Raw genomic sequence first — 20,457 nt, 5'->3', positions numbered from 1 at the left:
CGCATCCTTCGAGTGTAAAACTGTTACCTTTGAAATTTCAGTGTTCTTTCCCTGCGATAGCATAAGCTCGTGAATATTTTCGATGGCCAGTTCATACGAAATACACTCATCCACGCGCTCTTCATGCATTGATGGCTCCGTGGCTAACATTAAATGACAGTTAACATTCATAGGTCCACGACCAGTAATAGCGTACTGCGGGTAATCGCCCGAGGAAATTTTATGCATGTTTTCCAGAACAGCTGCTGGCAGGTTGGTGAAGAAATCCAACGTTCGAGGTGTCGTTACCGCTGTCTCAGAGCAGGACAAGGGAGACGACGCCGCGGCTTTCTCGGTCGGATTTCGCCTAGACAGCCGACGTTCCGGTATCGTCGAGGAAATCGTGGCCGCAACTCGAATGATCTCTGCCCTCAAGTTTTGCTCAGGTGCTCCGACCTCGCGAGTGATCTCGGCCAACCGCAATTCCTGGTTCCTGACCTGTTGTTCCACGAGCTGATTCACCTGGCTCTGCACAGCAGGGAGCATCTGGTCGTGGTTCGAGCACCTCACGATGGTCTTCAGCTCTTCCAGAGCAGCACTAACCTCTTGAAGTGTCAGTGCTGCAGATTCAGGTGACGGGATCTCTGTGCGTGCTGAGAAAGCAGGAGCACTGCATCCGGCTACGTAGTGCGTTGACAGGTCTCTGAGCAAGACTCCGTGGCCACATCGCGAACACTCCACGGTGTGGAATGGGCATTTGTTCTCGTTGTGCCCCAACATGCCTTGAACGGTGCCCTCATACTGACATCCACGTGCTTCGTTCCAGCAATGAACCTTCATAGCAACAAGAAAAAACACACATTCTATTTAGCAAATCCGTGTAATATCATAGAAGAAAGTCGTGAAGAACCTATTTAGGGATGTTTTGTCAGTGCACTGCATCGAGGCCTATACCCTAATGCTCAGAGACAATAAAAGATACAATCGTTTTTCTTTTCGCTCTTTTACTCAGCTGCAACTAAGAGGGAAGTTAACAGATACTATAATTTTGGTATTGCTTTCAAATTTGTTGGGAAATTCCTAGGCGGAGGCCCTGCGTATTAGCAACTTTCTAAGATCAGCCTGCATCCTTTCTACATATAGTCAGATCTTATAGTGACGATTCATGGCAGATTCACTGACAACACACACACAGACACACGCGCACACACGCGCGCTCACACACAAATGCACATTGACGGTGCTCTAACCACAGACGCGTGGGCTATGAGCTGTAATAGAAGACCGGCAAAAATGTCCCAAATGCACGGAAGTTCGTTAAAGGGATAATAAAGTGAAAAAAAAAACTTTTTCTCGTATTAATTCATTACTCTTTCGCGAGAACAAAAACGCCACACTTGCCTGCAAGAAGACGCTTGGTAAGTGAGAAAACACCCAAACAGAAAATGCGGGTGGCGACGCCACTTTGAGGTTCCCGCACCAGTCGCAATGACGTCACAGATTTTGACCGCGTCTACTGAGGTCTCTGTAATCAGTAAAAATTAAAGTACATTGCCTTCTGAGGGAGCCAGGGAGTTAACGTACGGAGGGTCAGTACATCGACTAAGGGAAAAATAGAATATGAATTTCACCTTTGAGTCGTGTTAGGCCAATGTAGCAGGGACCTCCCAGTTTTTTTTTTCTCGGTCACGTCAGTGCTCTAGACAAGAGAGTATAACGAAAGTACTAGGAGTCAAATATTACCTCGCCGAGTAGTCAAGGCAAGCAGTTAACTACAACATGTGACCCACAACAACATTATAGCTCTGTCTCAATCTAGTTAACGTGTACACCATCAGTCATCGCTACCTAGCTGCACTGTTATCACCGTATACTACTCCGGTAACGCGTAAGAGCGGAAGTGACCGGGATAAATTCAGTTTAATCTGTCAGACGATTTCCCCGCAGAGTTCAGCCTTTACTAAGCCCCACTTGCACTGGCCTGCCGACGAACACGAGGCAGAAAGGTTGGGCGCTAAATTACGAACTTCATGCCTTCTATCATTTCTTTCTCGAGTATTTTTAGATGCGAAGCATCTTATGGCGGAGTTCAAATCGGTGGTGGTGTGCGGCGTGACCACCACTACTGCGCATGCGCGAACCCTCTCCACACACCTCCTCTCGCACTTTCCCCCTCTCGCACTTCCCACTTCCTCTCCCATCTCTCCTTCCCCTCTCCCACTCTCTGCCTCCTCTCCCCAATTCCCTTATCTCCTTCCTCCTCTCCCACTGTTTTCCTCTCCCCTTCCTCTCCCCCTCTCCCCTTCCCCTCTCCCACTTTTTCCCTCTCTACTTCGCCTCTGAAACGCGGGCTCGACATGCAGAAACGCTGCTTCGCATCTCCTCATGGTCCCCTTTAGCGGGGATGGTGTGATTTTTTTTAACAGCGGACCTGTTTAAGGGCGGCCGTTAGTCCGTGAGCTGCGAACAGAAATTATTATCATCATGGACGGGCACGCGCTCTCTTCGCTCTCTTCGTCATCGTCGACGTCTTCTTCCTCTTCTTCGCTCCCAGAACACGTGCGCCAATGTCTCCGGCGCGGGATGCTATAGGGCTGATGGGCGAGACAATGAGCACAGAGAGAGAGAGAGAGAACGAGAAAGAAAGATAGAGAGAAATTCTAGCAGGAAAAATTTTCTTCGCGAGGCGAGATTCGAACCCGCGTACCTACGATCTGATATCGAGCATCTTAACCACACGGCTATCCAGGCACGCTAGGAGAGTATACAATAGCCTTGTATAGTATAGCGGGGCCAGGTGGTAGCAAAGGGAAGTAAGGGTAAGTAAGAGGGCAAGGAGGAGGGGAGAGAGTAAAGCATAGCATAGAAAGAAATAGAGAGAACGAAAATCAGAAAGGTAAAAAAGAAGATAAAGAGAAAGAAAGAAAAAGACAGCTAGAGAAAGAAACATACTGAAAGAGGAAGCGAGAAATACCGAGAGAGAGAGAGAGAGAGCGAAACGGATAGAAAGATAGAAACGGATAGAAAAGGATAAAAAGACCGAAAAAGAGAAATAAATAGAGAGCGAGAGACGGAAAGAAATAGAAATAAACAGAGACAGAAAAGACATACACAGAAACAGAAGGAAGAGAAAAAAATAAATAAATAAAAAGAAATAGAAAGAAATAGAAGAAGAAACAGAGAGAAACTTAACAAAAGTTAAAGGACGCTTAAGCTTAGCCTTCAAGAGCAGAACGCGATAGAGTAATCGGGCCCCGTCGGTATCGTCTCCTCATTCGCAGGGCAGGCTTCGCTACGATTCTCGGCGGACACCACAACGGTGCCGCAGGGAAACGAACGTCTGTGGACGTAACATCTGTTGTTTCAAAATATTCTAGAACGCCTACCGCAAACACTGTTGGGAAGGGCCCACTACGCGTGCGTAAGGTACCACGCGCACCTGCACAGCTGTGCACTTTGTTGGTGCTGTTGCTGATAATGATGATTAAGTATGCCTGAGTGCTTTATAATGAGTGGGCCTTAAACACCTCCCCCCTCGTTTCGGAATTCACATATTTTGACGCCTACTGTGATTCTACGCTTCTACCACGCAATATTACATGCGTTATGGAGACTCCTCGCATTACATGACATTTATATAGTGTTTTTTTTTTCTTTTTTTTTTCTGAATCAGTTTCAAGCAACGGGGCGGCTCTGTGATAGAACACCTGCTTGCCACGCAGACGGCCTGGGTTCGATCCTAACTGGAACCGAAGTTTCTTGTTATTGATTTATTTGCATCTGTCTCAAATTTTCTCTCACGGACAACGCCGATTTTTCGCCCACAACGAAGGACGCCGACAACGGAATTTCGTCGAAACGAGCGCTTCAACGCTGCCGCGTTAAAACAGCAGCAGCCAGCACTACCTAGGTGCTGATCAGTTCCGCTGTTTATTTAGCTTTGCCCCTCCAGTGAAGTGCTGGCCAGTATCGAAGATACCTGTATCTGAGATACTGTTTGGGCATCTTGTATCTGTATCGCGATACGTATCACAAGACGAGTATATCTACCTGTATTCCCGATGTAATTCAATAACGTATCGTGCATCTGAAGATACAAAATACACCTATGGAAACACCACCGTGCGAAACAAACTTTGGCTGACTCCACTTCATAAGCTGATACTGCTGCCACTAAGGTTCCACCTGAATTAAACAGAGGTCAGTGACATTCTTTTATCTTGCCGCCGGAGTCCTCCAGCAAGGACAGGCGATGAGGTCGGTGCGTCCCTATTGGTGGAGCCGAGTCACGTGGTGGTGCTCGCGCCATGTGGACAAAAACAAGCGCGCGAACATCTACGCGCAGCCAACATTTTGTTTTCTCGATATTTTCGTTCTTTGTAATAGTTTATAAGGGTACTTGCTTGGGCCAGTTGGTATCAGCCGAGAGATAGTCCAGGTGAGGCTAGTTGGTTCACAGATTTAGAAAACACGTTAGAACATAGGAACACCAACACACGAAGCGCACACTTCGCACTGCGTTTATTTCTTAAAGGTAGAACATCTGTACGGTATACATCTATACGGGACAACACTGTCAGCATTGTCCTGTTATCTTTATTACCGAATGTCATCGCTGTTGATGTGAAACTTCCGATAATACATAAATTTGCGATTCCTCAGCAAACTCCCCCCTCCCCCCACCCACCACCCCGAGTCGCTTAAAGCGCCCGCGCCGACCATACACTGCATGCTTCAGGTACCGGGTGTGCTGTAAGCAATGCGTTCACGGAAACGAAGCGCCGGGTGTACAGAAGTCCCTTAATTTTTTGCAAAACAAAATTAGAAGGCATGTTCGTGTAGCCCACAGCAGGCAAGAAGCGATGCCTCTTGCACGTATCAAAGCGCCCGTTGCGCGTTTTTATGGAAAAAGCTATAAGACAGAAGGCGGGCTAGTTGGTTTGGCAACATAGTGGATAAACTTGCGCACACTACGCGAAGACACAACGAAAACTCCTTGTGTGATTTCTTCTATGTGTCTTCGTTTGGTGAGCGCAATATTTTCCACTATACAAAACCAACCTAGTGCAGTGGCAAATCAACGTGTATGAATCACCGTGAGCCACGAATAAATCGCCGAGTTGCCCGTTATTGTCGTGTAAACTGGTTTCAACGCCCGATATTTTCTCTATCTCGACTTCCATGTTTACCGCATTGATTCCCGCGCAGGCGTTACAAACTGCGCTCACGAGCACGCATTGCCAGCGCTCCGCGCGCTGTGTCGCCGCAGCTCCGCTAATCGCGCAAGTTTCATGGCGCCCACTAGACGATGAGTCCGCAGTGCGGCCAACACGTGGGTCTCTCGCTATCCGCAGACTCCCGAGGTGCGGAAGCGGCGCGCGATGTCTTCATGAAATGCAAAATGCAACCCAAATTTTCTCGTCTAAGTAAATAAATACGGTGCTAATGGGACTAAAAGGGCTGGGGGTCGCATTCGTTATGACCGCTCGCGGAACCTCAAAATGCCCGTCACGGAACCCCTGGATTGCGCGGAACCCATTTTGAGAACCCATGTCATACACTTTGGTTGTCATATAAACAAGGACAGATTATTCAGAAGGCGATTTTCCCGTTATTGCTAAAAAAACTAGGCTCACATCTCGCTCCTGAACTGTTGCCGTCCGGCGAGGAACAATGTATCTGTTGTCACAGTTCATATGTCCGGCGATATTGTGGTAACAGGGACTGATAAATAGGACGGCTTGTATCTATTGCCACACAACTCCCTAACGACACCCCAAATCGCAAAGCAGCTGTTGAATGATGAGAAAAACGACTGAACTTTTACCAACAGAGAGAGGAATTCACGTATTACGTTTAAAATGAATAGGGGGCGCGGTGCTGCGCTTGAGGAAACCGCGGTATTATCGGAAGGCAGGCAGTAGTTGTTACGGTTTATTAGTTTGAACCATCTGGGGTTTCTCAGTGCGCACCCTATCCTGAATACACGTGTGTCATATGAATTTCGCTCGCATCTAAACGCGCCCGCCATGGCTGATAATCGAAGCCGCGATTCTCTGATTGACGCTTATCTGGCGAAGCCGCTTGTCTGACTTACAAGCGACTACGGCGGCTGTAGCTACAACGGCGGCGAATCACATAGAGAAGAACGCAATAATAATGAGAACTAACAGACAATAATGCCAATGAAAGTATAGGGGATGTAATTTGCAGCAACTGGGATATAAATGTGAAGAAAGTAAAGTGCACGAAAAAATAACTTGCCGCCGGCAGGGACCGAACCTGCGAACTTCGAATAACTCGTCCGATGCTCTACCACTGAACTACGGCGGCGGTCATGCTCCCGTCCACTTTATGGGGTATATGTGTGCATTTAAACCTAGGATTGTTAGAGAAGAACGGTTACACAAAAAAGGGACCGTTGTGAGCTTTAAATATACTTCACAATGCTGCGAGCTGTATTTAGTAAATGTGTCGGCGTCGGCATCAGCGTCGTTGGTTGTGAGCGAAAAATCATCATATTGTCCGTGACCGAAAAATCGAGAAAGATGCAAATAAAATAAACAATAAGAAACTTCGGTTCGGAGTGCGAATCGAACCCAGGTCGTCTGCGCGGCAAGCAGGTGTCCTATCACAGAGCCACGTTATTGCTTAAAACAGCTTCGAAAAAAAAAAACCCAAAAAACACTATATGAATGTCACGTAGTGGAAGGAGTCTCCTTAACGCATGTAATCCTGCGTGCCAGAAGCGCATAGAATCGCGCCCAGCGTCAAAACATGTGAATTGCGCAACGTGTGGGTGTTTTAAAGGCCCACCCATTACAAGGCGCTCAGGCATACTTAATCATCATCAGCTGCAAAAGCAAGAATGAAGTTAGCAGCTGCGTAGGTTAGCGCACGTGTTGCCTTACGGCCGCGTAGTAGGTACTTCGCTGATTCGCAAAAGGAAGAAATATGGCGTAGTGGGCACTTAACAGCTGTATTTGCAGTGGGCATTCTAGGATAGTTTGAAACGTCTAATGTTACGCGCACAGTCGAGAGGAATACGCGTATTAAGTTTAAAATTAATATCTTCTGAGGCTGCATGTCAGGACACCATGGTATGATCGTAAGCCACATCGTAGTTGTTACTGTTAATTAGTTTGAACCATCTGGGGTTGCTTAATACACCCCATAACCTGAGTACCCGTGTGTTTTATGCAGTTCGGCCTCTTCTAAATGCGCTCGCCATGGCTGATAATTGAAGCCGCGAGGTCTGACTTGCAAACACTACACTAGCTACTACGGCGGGTAGTCAGATAGAAAAGAACGCTTACTCAGAAAAGTCACAGACTCTTTAGAAAAAGCTAAAATCAAGATTGGCGAAATCCAATGCACTAACGAGAGACTCAGTAAAGTAGGTTATGCTCTAAGTCGATTGCATTATCTCCCTCCTAACCACCTCCTTCCTTTGATGCTTTTTTAACCTAACCTTTCAATATGTGACGAGTTCGTTCGGTAACATCAGAACATGACGTCACGGTTTCATCGTCGCGTAGCGCGGTTATGATATGTTGCGACAGTTCGCTCTTAGCATCATTTGATGACTCTAAGAGATCATGTGACGATCGGTCATTTCCTTGTTCATGCCGACGCCTGCCGACACCCCGCTTCATCGCCGACGGTCACCGATACAGAACACCGCATTTTTCGGCTCGTTATACGCTCGAGTCTTCGGCCATGATCAATCAATGCACAAATTACATCTTGCTCTCAGTCTCATTTTAACCAAACGAACCTGGTCCTCTCGACACTAAGCATAATTTGGGTCCTGTTCTTAACACTCCTCCAACGCCATGCCGGAACCATGGAAGGACGCTGCAGTTTTTCTTTATTAAGGCCTTAGATGCCTCATCGAACGCGAAAGTTGGCCGTTAGCATCGGCGCCGTCGGCTACCACACGAGTGATGCAAAAAAGTCTCATTATGTGGTGACGTGACCATAGGACGACATCGTGGCGTCATATATTACCAACATTTGTGATGTCCCATGATGACGGCATCACGTGACATCGTCGCTTGGCCAAAGGTTAACCGATCACGGAGGCAGTGCAAAACCACGCTAGGCGCAGAAAGCTTTCGGAAAGGAGCGGGGGAGAATTAATGCATCGAATCAGGAAAAGAAGGTGGCTTTCGCCTTCAAGTAGCCTTAGGCGAATGCGTAAGGGACCCTGTGTGTACCTTTTGATAAATGTTTCCCTCTGTCTGTCACCCACAATCCAAGAATGCGACAGCATTGTATACGCACAGCCGCCAGTATGGACTTGGAGCTATGCGACATATTGCTTACAACGACGCTGTAATTCAGAGTGAGCGGTAGCACTAGCTTGCGAATGGTCGAGATTTGCTGAACACCGTGATAGTAGCGATCGAAGAAACTACAACGAAGCACCATTGAGACTTCGCGACAGCAAGCGAAGCTTTGCGGGGACAAGCGGGACCCGTCGACACCTAGCGAGACCTTGTGGAAGTGTTCCCGCATATTGCTTTACCTTAGATGTGTTCTAGCAGGCTAGTGAAAGAAACCCACGTGACCGGTATGGCAAATTGAGGCGCCATCCATTGACTGGGATCAGAGTTAAAATCTGCGTTCCGTCTCTTTCCTCCCAACTCTCTTCAACACCCTCTCTGGTGGGATCAACTCCCTTTCCTGCGGGAGGCGCGCTTTCCGCCGCCTTGCTGGCGCCGCCGACTTTGAAATCCGTTAGAAAGTTTCGTGTCTGGCGTTGGTAAGGCATGTGTTAGCCGTCGTCGCCCGTCCGTTTCATGGTGCTCGCTCGCTGTGTGCTTGTGCGACGCGATGTTTTACGACTCGCGCTGTTCGTGCATAGTGCTTTGTTGCTCGAATACTTCCAGAACAAGTCCCGGAATATATGTGCCGGCCCCCAAAAGAACGACAGGTGAGCGTGCCCTTTGAGTCGCGGTCTTCATTGTGTCAATTTGAATTCACGTCCATACCGAGTAGCTGTTCTCTGCAGTGGGGCTTCAGTTAATGTTTTCAAAAATGACTGATTTGAAAAGGGCACGATGCTGCGTTTAAATCGTTATACGAACAAGCAGCGGACATGAAGCCCATGCGACGTAACTATAGTTACAGGTTTACAACTCTCACAGAACCGCGTGTTTGAGTGAGTGCTTTGCATTTGTCTCCGGTTATCGCCTATAACCACGTTTGTGAGACATCAGGTAGATGTATGAAAACTTGTGCTGCTCTGAGACGAACAAACGAGTTCACTTTTTCACGAGTCGACGGCGCTCTTTATCTGATTGAAACTTGCCCTTTTCTTCAGGGTGCATTTCGGAACGCAACACAGCTGATCGGTGCGCCCAGAGAACAGCTGAAGAATTGCAGAATCGGCGCACTTCAAGAAGAGATGCCATGAATCATCCGATATCAGTCGTTCATTTTCTCCGCGTTTATCATCACTAGTTATATTAAAATCAACGTTTTTGGAAATGTTTGGAAAATTTGCTTTGGAAAATTTGCGATGTACAATGATGACGTCATCACATCACATCGTCGCTTGGACAAAGGTTAACTGGTCACGGAGGCAGTGCAAAAGCAGGTGTGGTGCAGAAAGTTTTCAATGCCTTCGATTCTGAAGGCAGTGCAAAACCCCGTTAGGTGCAGAAAGCTTTCGGAAAGGAGCGGGAGAGAATCAATGCATCGAATCAGAAAAGAAGATGGCTTTCGCTTTCAAGTAGTCTCAGGCGAATGCATTAGGGACCCTGTGAGTATCTTTTCATAAATGTTTCCCTCTGTATCGCCCACAATTCAAGATTGCGACAGCATTGAAGACGAACAGCTGCCAGTATGGAGTTGGAGCTATGCCACATATTGATTACAACGGCGCTGTGATTCAGAGTGAGCGGTAGCACTAGCTTGCGAGTGGTTGAGATCTGCTGAACCCCGTGATAATAGTGATCGAAGAAACAGCAACGAAGCCCCCTTCAGACTTCGCGCCAGCAAGCGAAGCTTTGATTGGACTAGCGGGACCCGTCGAGACTAAGCGACACCTTGTGCAAGTGTTCCCGAATATTGCTTTACCTTAAAGGTGTTCTAGTGTTCCGTTTTATTTTTGGCCGACGTTTTGGGCGTGGATGGCTTACCGTATTTACCCCCATGACAGCATTATGTTTGACTACTATTTGTACGTGTTCTCTATCAAGGTTAACTAAGGTAATCAGCAGGGGCGTAGCCAGAAATTTTTTTCGGGGGTGGGGGGGGGGGGGGTTCAACCATACTTTATGTATGTTCGTGCGTGCGTTTGTATATGTGCGTGCCTATATACACAAGCAAAACTGAAAAATTTCGGGGGGGGGGGTTGAACCCCCCCAACCCCCCCCCCCCCCTTGGCTACGCCCCTGGTAATCAGAGATAAGCAAGCTTAATGGTGACGCAATCTCCCGGCGCTTACCGCAGTATCGCCAATAACGGCGAGCTATTTATACACACCACTTACATCAGTATGCTTTCTGAGTTACCACGTAGATGGCGAGGTGTCCGCGCGTGGCGCGCTTTACAGATCGTGGCCCCGTTCCTGCGAACGTGGTCGCCTTCGTGCGCTTATCTCGAGGAAAGAAGGGTGCGCCTGGCGGGGGAGCGGGGGGTTGTATGTCTTTTGCTTTCCCCGCGATGTCTGCGCTGAAGTGACAGAGCGTACGAAGGTCGCTTCGACGCTGCAGCCGCTGCAGCGGCCGCGTTTGTGAAGGGGCGCGCTGTTCAAACGGAAATAAGTAACGACTGGGACAGTTAGTTCGCGCTCGTCCTGTGTGTATCTGTTCGTTCGTTTCGTGCGTCCTGCTTTATGTTTGAGCAGTGCACTTCTAGTGTCGATCTGTGACGCATGATAGTTCGCGCTCGTACTGTCTGCGTTCTTTTCGTGCGTCCTTTGGGCTCGAGCGACACACTGGCAATTTCGAGCTGCTCTCCGTTCTTCGCGTTACATTCCAATTTATCGCTATCGCATTCATTGCTTCGCCGTTGCGGCGAAACTGCGACTTTTTTAATATCTGGGGTTTAACGTGCGAAAACCACGATATGATTATGAGGGGCGCCATAGTGGAGAGCTCCGGAAATTTCGACTACCTGGGGTTCTTTAACCTGCACCTAAATCTAAGTACACGGGCCTCAAACATTTTCGCCGCCATCTAAAATGCAGCCGCCGCGGCCGGGATTCGATCCCGCGATCTTCGGGTGAGCAGTCGAGCGAAATAACCACTAGACCATCGTGGCGGTGCACCTCCAGAAGATATTCTTGGAAGAGAAACGAGAAGCTGTTACTCGGTACTAGTGCCAGTAATAAAACACAGGGGTGTGAAACTGTTTACATTATGAAGGTGTTATTTTCATGCAAGCATGATTATTCTTTCCCGGGTGTTGTTTGATATAAAAAGAGCACGTCACGCATGACGCTCTAAATTGTGAAAAAATATTTAATTACAGAAATGACATCTGAATAAGCATTTCACAATTACACATTTGGAAGAGAAATTCTGTGCATGCGATAGTTTGTGCGTAACCTACCGCTATTCAAAACTGAAGTGTGTTTTTGATGTTCCACAAGACCTATTATTAAATAGGCGGAGCAGCTATGGCAAAAACACGGATGACCCCAGTACGTGAGATGTTCGGTTTAATCAATAGAGTGTTCTTAGCAAGATCAGTACAAGAGGCATGACATAAACATTGATTAACGTCTTAAGGCGAGCAGGAGTTCTTCGATTGGGAAGACATCGTCGGGGCGGTTTGGCTAAACACAATTACACAAAGCCTGAATATTACAAACTCCGAGCGGAACATCGTGTAGCGTCACACTGTTCATTCATTCATTCATTCATTCATTCATTCATTCATTCATTCATTCATTCATTCATTCATTCATTCATTCCACCCCAAGGGCCGGAGGGCATTAAACAAATAAACACAATATCAAAAAGAGAAGAAATCCTTGAAACTAGAGCTGAATGAAAACGATACTACCAAAACTATTTATAATATAATACGAAACTTCAATCAAAACTACACTCACTCTAGGTCACATGCACTCATAAAACGGAAAGGAGGTTAGGCAGTGCATTATTTATGCGCTCAATGCTGACAGACTCTAGGTTTCATGTTTCTGTGGTGCACGACATGCACTCTTGTCGCACTTGTCATCCAAAGGAAAGAAACGAGAGTCACACGCAAACTTAATCAGAACTCTGGTCACCCGAGTGCGCGCGTTATTTTGTAGGCCAGAGCTCGATTTCGAATTTCAATGCGTCTTCGAGGATAACCGAGGGCCTCTTGTAAAAAGCGCGATCGTGGTACATGAAGCGTGCATGTGCCCATGAATCGCTATCGTGCTCACAATCACATTGCTGTCTATACATGTCCATTTCAAGTTGTTCCCCTGACCTCAGATTGTACGCATAGACGAGGAAAAGAGGCGGCCGACACCTAGAGTCTCTACGAATACCATGAAATGTAATTCTCACAAAAATATCAGTCCTATCAAAATGGCGAGAGTAGACTTCAACTGTAAAGTAGGAGTCTCTCGTGTGCAACACTTTGATATCCGCAAATTTGGGTGCGTTGGGGTGCCCGTCAAAGGAAAGATTTGCGAGCGTCAGAACATATTTCACTTTTTCAAGCACTTCCCACCATGTAACTATCGAGGACGACCACCTGGATAGCTTTAAATTACATTCAACGCCCTGATAGACTTGAGTAATGGCATGCAGTGGGTAACTTCCCAAATCTGTTTTGCGCAGGAATCTCAAAACTTCTTCCGGCAGGTCTACAAGGGGCCCCCCCTCTGGACGTTTCGACTTTTTCTTCGAGCGGGAACGGGACGTAGACGGTGCAGTTCCTTCTTCATTCGGATCCTGCCGAGAATTTCCCTCTTGCAACGAGGACGAAGGACACGGTGCTATGACTTGAGCCACCTGAGACGTTTCAGAGGCCGCGACATCTTGAGTGATCACAGCCGACATGGATTTCTGGTTCCTGATCTGTTCAATCAGCTCATTCATTTGACTTTGAATAGCAAGCAGCAGCTGCTCGTGGTTGGCGTCCCTCAACAGCGTCTTCAGTTCTTCATGAGCCGCCGCCACGTCTCGAAGGATCAATGCTTGAGAATGTGAGGGCGCATTTCCTGTACGTGCTGAAGAGACAGCCACACTGCATCCGGCCGCGCAGTGCGTGGACAGCTCCCTGTGCAGGACTTGCTCGCCGCATCGCAAACACTCCACGGTGTGGAATGAGCATTCGTTCTCGTAGTGTCTCAGCATAAACTTTATGGCTCCCTCAAATTCGCATCCATGCGTTTCGTTCCAGCAATGGACCTTCGTTGCAAGAGAAGGAAAAAGAAAGAAACGAACACAATCTGTTTAACATATCTCCGTAATCTCTTTGTAGGCGAATGTGACGAACATAATCTTAGTGATAGTTTCGTACTGTACATAATCGAGACGAAATGTTAGCGATTCGCCTGCTGTTTCTCTTTCCCCATTTTTGAAAAAAAAAGACTGTTGCAGCTGAGAGGGAAAAATTGCTTCAGTTGTTAAATGCCAAGCATTTTTTAGGGAACCAAAGACACTTTTGCCGTTTCTATCTATCTATCTATCTATCTATCTATCTATCTATCTATCTATCTATCTATCTATCTATCTATCTATCTATCTATCTATCTATCTATCTATCTATCTATCTATCTATCTATCTATCTGAACCACTGAAGCAGACGCCGGAATTTTTGTGAATCGAGCTCCTCAACGCTCTCGTGTTAGAGGTGCCTGTGGTTCGTCAAGAAATGATTCGTATTTCATACCTGGGGATTCGAATACATCATCGCCTGTTCTGGGGTAAAACTATATTGAATCGTTCTAGCCCTTGATGCGGTTATCGAACAAGAAAGGACGGAATAACTCTCGGACGTGTCGATTCGATGGTACACGTCGGTTTCTGCAGCGCGCTCTTGGAAAGCCATGGACTTAGCGGTTGCTATCAATATAAGCTGAATATCCTGCATTACGACTTTTTACAACGGAGTTCGACGCTTACAGAAATCCCTTTAATTCTCACTCTGCATCGAAACAATCTTTCGATTCTACGAGTTTCTTGCAACTTTCGATCGTTGTCAACTATGCACAGGTTCATTCTTCCGTTCCAAGGCTGCTGTAGCTCTCATTAGGAGCATAAACGCATCTGTAAAGTGCTTACTCGATGGTTAATAAGGATACGAGTTTGCCTGCACGAGAAGGCCAGCCTTACATTGCTAATAATAATCATAATATCTGGGGTTTAACGTCCCAAAACCGCAATATGATCATGAGGAACGCCGTAGTGGAGGGCTCCGGAAATTTCGACCGTCTGGGGTTCCTTAACGTGCACCTAAATCTAAGAACACCGGCCTCAAACGTTTTGCCTCCATCGACAATGCAGCCGCCGCGGCCGGAATTCGATCCCGCCACCTTCGGGTCAGCAATCGAGCGCCATAACCACTAGACCACCGTGGCGTGGGAGCCTTACATTGCTAAGCATACAGATACGCAGTAGTGCTAATAACTTAATTGAACAATTTTTTCTAAGAACGACCGGAAGTATTTTCTCACCTTGAAGGCATTCGCTTTTCTGGCAGGGAAATCATAGCTGCCACATTCTGCTTCTGTGAACGGCTCTTGATCCAAGGGACACCGCCCACCAGATCCTTCGGAGTTGGCTACGTGGCACGATTGGCATAGAACGTGCGAGCATGGCAACAGCACAGTCCTCTTCGGAATCATGCTACACAGGCCACATACGCGCGAACTGGGCACCTCGTCGACAAAGCGAGTCGGTCGCCATTTGATGCCTGCAACGGCGTGGTCGCGAAAACGGTGCACTCGTTGGAGATCCGGCATGGTAGTGTTAGTTCAGAAGTGAATGCTTCGTTCGCACACAAGAGCTGACTGGCTTTTCTTATCACCGAGCTTATCGCCTCTCTGTGGTCTGATGCTCTTCGGCAGACGCTTAGCAACAAGGAAAGATAAAACGGCGCCCATGCTCCCGTTATCGCATATATACCGTATTGTTCAGTTCTCACGTGCAGCTTTACACCGTTTGATAACCAATCACACATTCACGATAACCGGATATGTACTCCGTTTCATAAATCAGGTACAACTCCATGGAAGCTAGCAATTGTGTTCGCATTGGTGTGTTCGTACCGAGAGCTAGTCTAATGAATTTCCCACCCATGATGTGAGTTTTCAAATGGGAAGCGTTTCTTAGCGAACCAAAGGCACTTTGAGCGTATCTATCTATCTATCTATCTATCTATCTATCTATCTATCTATCTATCTATCTATCTATCTATCTATCTATCTATCTATCTATCTATCTATCTATCTATCTATCTATCTATCTATCTATCTATCTATCTATCTATCTATCTATCTATCTATCTAGCCGCTTACGTCTGGGTGCTCTCGTGATCGCCTCCTTAACTTCGTGTAGACCAAAATTGGCATAGAGGTTAAGAGGATATGACGAATATGACTGTCGGGTGATGACATGAATAACGTGAAAATGCTTTCGCGTATGTCGTCAAACCCTTCCGTCCAGACACGTGTGGCACATACCCGTTTGCCACGGGCCGCGGTGTACGGGTATGCGCCACAGGTGACTCCTAGTTTATATCTACCCAGGAATGGCGAGAACAGACATTTGGTCACTTAAATGCGACAGCGTTAAGTAAACCCGATATCGGCCGCGTTGACCCGACGAATGTAAAGAATAAAAATTAGGATCCCTGCACGAATTGAAGCCAAGTAATCTGGGTCTATGTCAGCTATACTACCACAGACCCACGCCAGATCTAGAAACTGCTTTGGAAAAACACCCTGTGCAGGCGTAATGTCCGTGCAACGTGAATTGTAGTTGTTCTGGCTATCTAATTTTATAACAAACCAATAACACTGCATATGTACTCCTACGACACAGGCGTCATTTCAGGTTAGATTCTGTGGTTCTTGGCTCCGTTTTTGTAGCAGTCTAATACACATTACATTTTTATTCCTATGATTCATAATGCTATATTGAAGCATTGTTCGACCCAGCAGGAATACATTAACGAATGTTACGTATGATATTCACATGATTGAACCATAAAGTTCACTTAGTTTAGATAATACTGACGTATGTACTCTAACGTGAGCGCTAATACTGACGTATGTACTTTAACAAGCGTGTCGGTCGCCGGTTGACGCCTGCGTTGGGGTGGTCGCGAGAACTGTGCACTGTCATCGAAACAAGGACCGATGATTCAGAAGGCAATTTTCCCGTTGTTGCTTATACCATTAGGCTCGCATCTCTCTGACTCCTCAACTGTTGCCGTCCGGTGATGAACAATGCACCTGCTACCATCGTACTAAAAAGACATGGCGTGCAAACACGGACACAAGAAAAAAGTGAGGACACCACAAACGCCGTTTGTGGTGTCCTGACTGTGTTTGTGGTGTCGGCAGGACACCACAAACGCCGTTTGTGGCGTCCCGACTGTGTTTGTGGTGTCCTGACTTCTTTCCTGTGTCCGTGTTTGCACGCCCTGTCTTTTTAGAATGAATACTTAACTAGCTCAGCTCTCTGTTATTCTATGCTACCATCGGTTTATACGTCCAGCGATGCTGCGGTAACAGGGACTGATAAGTAGGCCGGCTTGAGTCTTATCACACACGTTCTTAACGCAATTCCAACTCGCGCAGAAACTGTTTCATGGTGAGAAAAACGACAGATGTTTTACCACAACCGAGAGCAATACGCTTATTACGTTTCAAATGAATATCCTCTGAGGCTGCATGTCAGGAAACTATGATATTATCGTAAGCCACTACGTAGTTGTCCCAGCTAATTTGACCCACATGGGTTTTCGTAATGCACACCCTAATCTGAGTACACGTGTGTTTTAGCAGTTCGCCCGCTTCTAAATGCGCACGCCATGTTATAATTGAAACCGCGATGTCTGGCTCACGAACGCTACACTATCTATCACGGCCAGTGATCAGGGAGACAAGAAAGCTTACGCAAAAAAGTGACAGACTCTTCAGGAAACGCTATAAACAAGATTGGCGAAAGCCGATACACCAACGAAAGACTCAGTAATGTAGGTCGATGTTCTTGTTCAGTTGCATCATCCCCTTCCTTACTTTGAGGCTTTCTGAACCTAACCCGGTTGAATGGCCCGATGGACAAATTACATTTTGCTGTCTGTCTCATTTTAACCAACCGGACGGCGTCCTCTCCCCACTAAGCCCAATTTGGATCCTGTTCAATAGCACTCCACCGACACCATGCCGGGACCGTCGAAGGACGCCGCAGTTTTTCTTTATTGAGACCTTAGAAGCCTCATCGAACGCGAAAATTGACCGTTAGCGTCGGCGCCGTCGGCGTAAGCACGATCGAGTGATGCAAAAAATCTCATTACGTGATGACGTTACCATATGATGTCATCGTCGCGTCACATATCACCAAAATTTTTGACGTCCCATGAGGACGTCATTACAGGACATCGTCCCCTTGGCCAAAGGTTAACCGGTCACGGAGGCAGTGCAAGAGCAGGTGTGCTGCAGAGAGCTTTCAAAAATGCCTTTGATCCTGGGGGCAGTGCAAGACCATGTTAGGTGCAGAAAGCTTTCGGAGGGGGCCGCGGGGAGGATCAATGCATAGAATCAGAAAAGAAGATTGCTTGCGCCTTCGAGACGTCATAGACGAATGCATAATGGACCCCGGGAGTTCTTTTTTTAATAAATGTTTTTCCTCTCTCTCTCTTGCCCACAATCTGTGACTGCCAGAGTACTAAAGATGAACAGCCGCCAGTATCGAATTCAGGCTATCCGACGTCTGGCTTACAATGGCGCTGTGATTCAGAGTGAGTGGTAACACCAACTTGAGTGTGGTCGATATCTGATGAAGACGGCGATAGAAGTGATCCAAGAAAAAGTAACGAAGCACCCTTGAGACTTCGCTACAGCAAGCGAAGCTTTGCGGGAACAAGCGTGAACCGACGAGACTTAGCGAGACTTTGTGTAAGTGTTCCCCAAAATTGCTTTGCCTTAAAGGTGTTCTATTGTTCAATTTTCATTTAAGCCGACGTTTTGACATTTTCCGTGTGCATGGCCTTCCGTATTTACTGAAATAAAAGCATAACGTTTGACTATTGTTGGTCCGTGTTCTGTGTCAAGGTAAACGACGGTAATTAGAGCTAAGCAAGTGTAACAAGCTCAATTGCCTCGCACTACCATAGTATCGCCAATAAACCTTTTGTAACCTTTCTGCGGAGAGAACATTGGTTATTTGAAGGCAAACGTACTTGCAAGGGCGTTAGATTGTGACAGTCTTACATTCCATTGTCAGTGAACAGTATGTTCAAAGCCCCCCATGCCATTAGAAATAACCATAGAGTTTCCTACAATACTTACTAGAGGGAACTCTGGCGCTAGTGTCTATGGGAGCTCCAACACATGGCGCTTCAGCCAGCATGGGAATGATGGCTAGTACACAGATTTGTCTGAACTTCGTTCTTTCGGCTCCGTTTGGCTCCGCGTCGGCTGCATCCGCTTTGTCGCAAAACGAAGTTCAGCAAAAGTCAGCAGTTCCACTTCACCACTTTAACCTTTTTAGGCTCATCAATTGAAATCTGGTCACGAAGTTCACAACGATCCATTCCTTTATCCGAAAGAAAACCAAAACACAGCAATAAAGAAAGCCACAAGTGCGTTCGAAGCCCGCAAGCACGAAGACTAGGCAAATCCGTGTACTACCCATCATTCCCATGATGGCTGAACGATCGCAGCGCCAGAGTCCCCTCTAGTTAATTTTAGGAAACTCTCTGGAAATAACTATTGATTGACAAACGCCAATGTTCAAAACGGACACTGTCCGCATTTCCCCGTAATCAACTCAAATTTAGCGCAGACTCCTTATTTGGGACTTTATTCGGATACTGCCAGCGGCGTTAAATGCAGCTCGCATGACTGTATGGCTTCACTATTTTTCAGTAGAAAAAGCTTGACCGGATATGCTTGAAAGAGAAACCAAAGTGTCCCTCGGTGATAGTGCTAGTAATAAAACACGGAGGTGTGACACCATTTATGTTACGGAGTTTTTTTTTTTCTTGCAAGCATGATAACCTTTTCAGCTGTCTTAGTGGATATGGAAAGTACACACCACTCTTGAAGCTAGGAATTGTGAGAAAATGTCGAATTACAGAAATGACATCTCGGCCACCATTGAAAATTACGCATTCGGAAGAGAAATTCTTCGTATGGCGTAGTTTTTGCGTAATCTACCGCTATTTAAAAATGTAGTCTGCTTTGGATGTTCGACAAACCCATTTGAGTGACAGCCGGTGGATCGGCTATGATTCCCGCAGCAATTATCTCAGCGTGATGTTCGGGCTACTAGATAGTGCGTTCTTAGCAACACTATTACAATGGGCGTGACATAATCATTCATTAAGGTCTTAATCACGAGTACGAGTACTCCGATTGGGAAAACATCACGTGGGTGATTTGGCAAAACACAAGTAAACAAAGCCTCATTATTAGAAACCCCATGTGGGAGTTCGTGTAACGTCACAGTAAATAAATATCAGAGCAAACATAAAAGAAATTCTTAAAACTAGAGCTGAATGAGAACGATATTGTCAGGAATGTTTCATAGAAACAAATGCTTTTGGAAAACATGCACGACGTGCTTTATTCGGGATCCGAAACGTCAATTGGAACTTCAGTCACTTGACGTCACACGCACACTCAAAAAGGAAAGGAACTTAAGCAGTCCAATATATATGCGCTCAATGCTGACAGACTATGTTTCATGTTTATGTGGTACTGCGACATGCACTCTTATGGCACTAGTCATCCAAAGGAAAAAAGCAACAAACACTCGCAAACTTAAACAAAACTCCAGACGCTCCAGTGTCTGCCCACGCGTTCTTATGGACGATAAAGCTCGATTTCGAACTTGACGCCGGTGTCTGGGGTACCCTTGTGCGCAAGGTATTTAACGTCTGTGCAGTATATGCGGCGACGATGTGTCCATAAGTCTCGATCGTGCTTGCAGTCTCATTGTTCTTCAGGCGAAGACATTTGAACAATTTTCCCTGTGCTCAGGTTGAACGCCTTGACGACGAAGACAAGGGGCATGCACCCACAATCTCCACGCATCCCATGAAACGTAATTCCCACATAAAGATCACTAAAACGACAGTAGACTTCAACAGTAAAGGACGCGTCCCTCGTGTGCAACACTGTGACATTAGCAAGCTTGATCTCTCGGTATGGCGCATAAACGGCTACATTTGAAAGTGACAGAATATACTTCATGGTTCCAAGCAAACAGCCCGGCTAACCCCTAAATGACATTTAGTATCACGATTAATGCGAGTAATGGCATGCTGAAGATAATCTTGCGAGG

The 20,457-nt window shown here is 46.6% G+C and overlaps 2 protein-coding genes and 1 non-coding gene across 3 annotated transcripts in view; all 3 read right to left on the bottom strand.

Annotated features, from left to right (window-relative positions):
- The window catches only part of LOC119406288 (TNF receptor-associated factor 3-like), a 353,808-nt gene that overhangs the window by 253,721 nt on the left and 79,630 nt on the right, over window positions 1–20,457 (bottom strand). The gene's annotated exons all lie outside the window — the stretch shown is intronic.
- The window catches only part of LOC125760023 (uncharacterized), a 54,835-nt gene that overhangs the window by 12,289 nt on the left and 22,089 nt on the right, over window positions 1–20,457 (bottom strand). The gene's annotated exons all lie outside the window — the stretch shown is intronic.
- Trnat-agu (transfer RNA threonine (anticodon AGU)) lies at window positions 6,241–6,312 on the bottom strand. The gene has a single exon. It is a non-coding gene; the product is annotated as a tRNA-Thr (tRNA).

The sequence above is a fragment of the Rhipicephalus sanguineus genome, chromosome 10 (genome assembly GCF_013339695.2).
Source record: "Rhipicephalus sanguineus isolate Rsan-2018 chromosome 10, BIME_Rsan_1.4, whole genome shotgun sequence".
Classification (NCBI taxonomy): Eukaryota; Metazoa; Arthropoda; class Arachnida; order Ixodida; family Ixodidae; genus Rhipicephalus; species Rhipicephalus sanguineus.
This window is presented reverse-complemented; position numbering and strand designations above follow the sequence as displayed.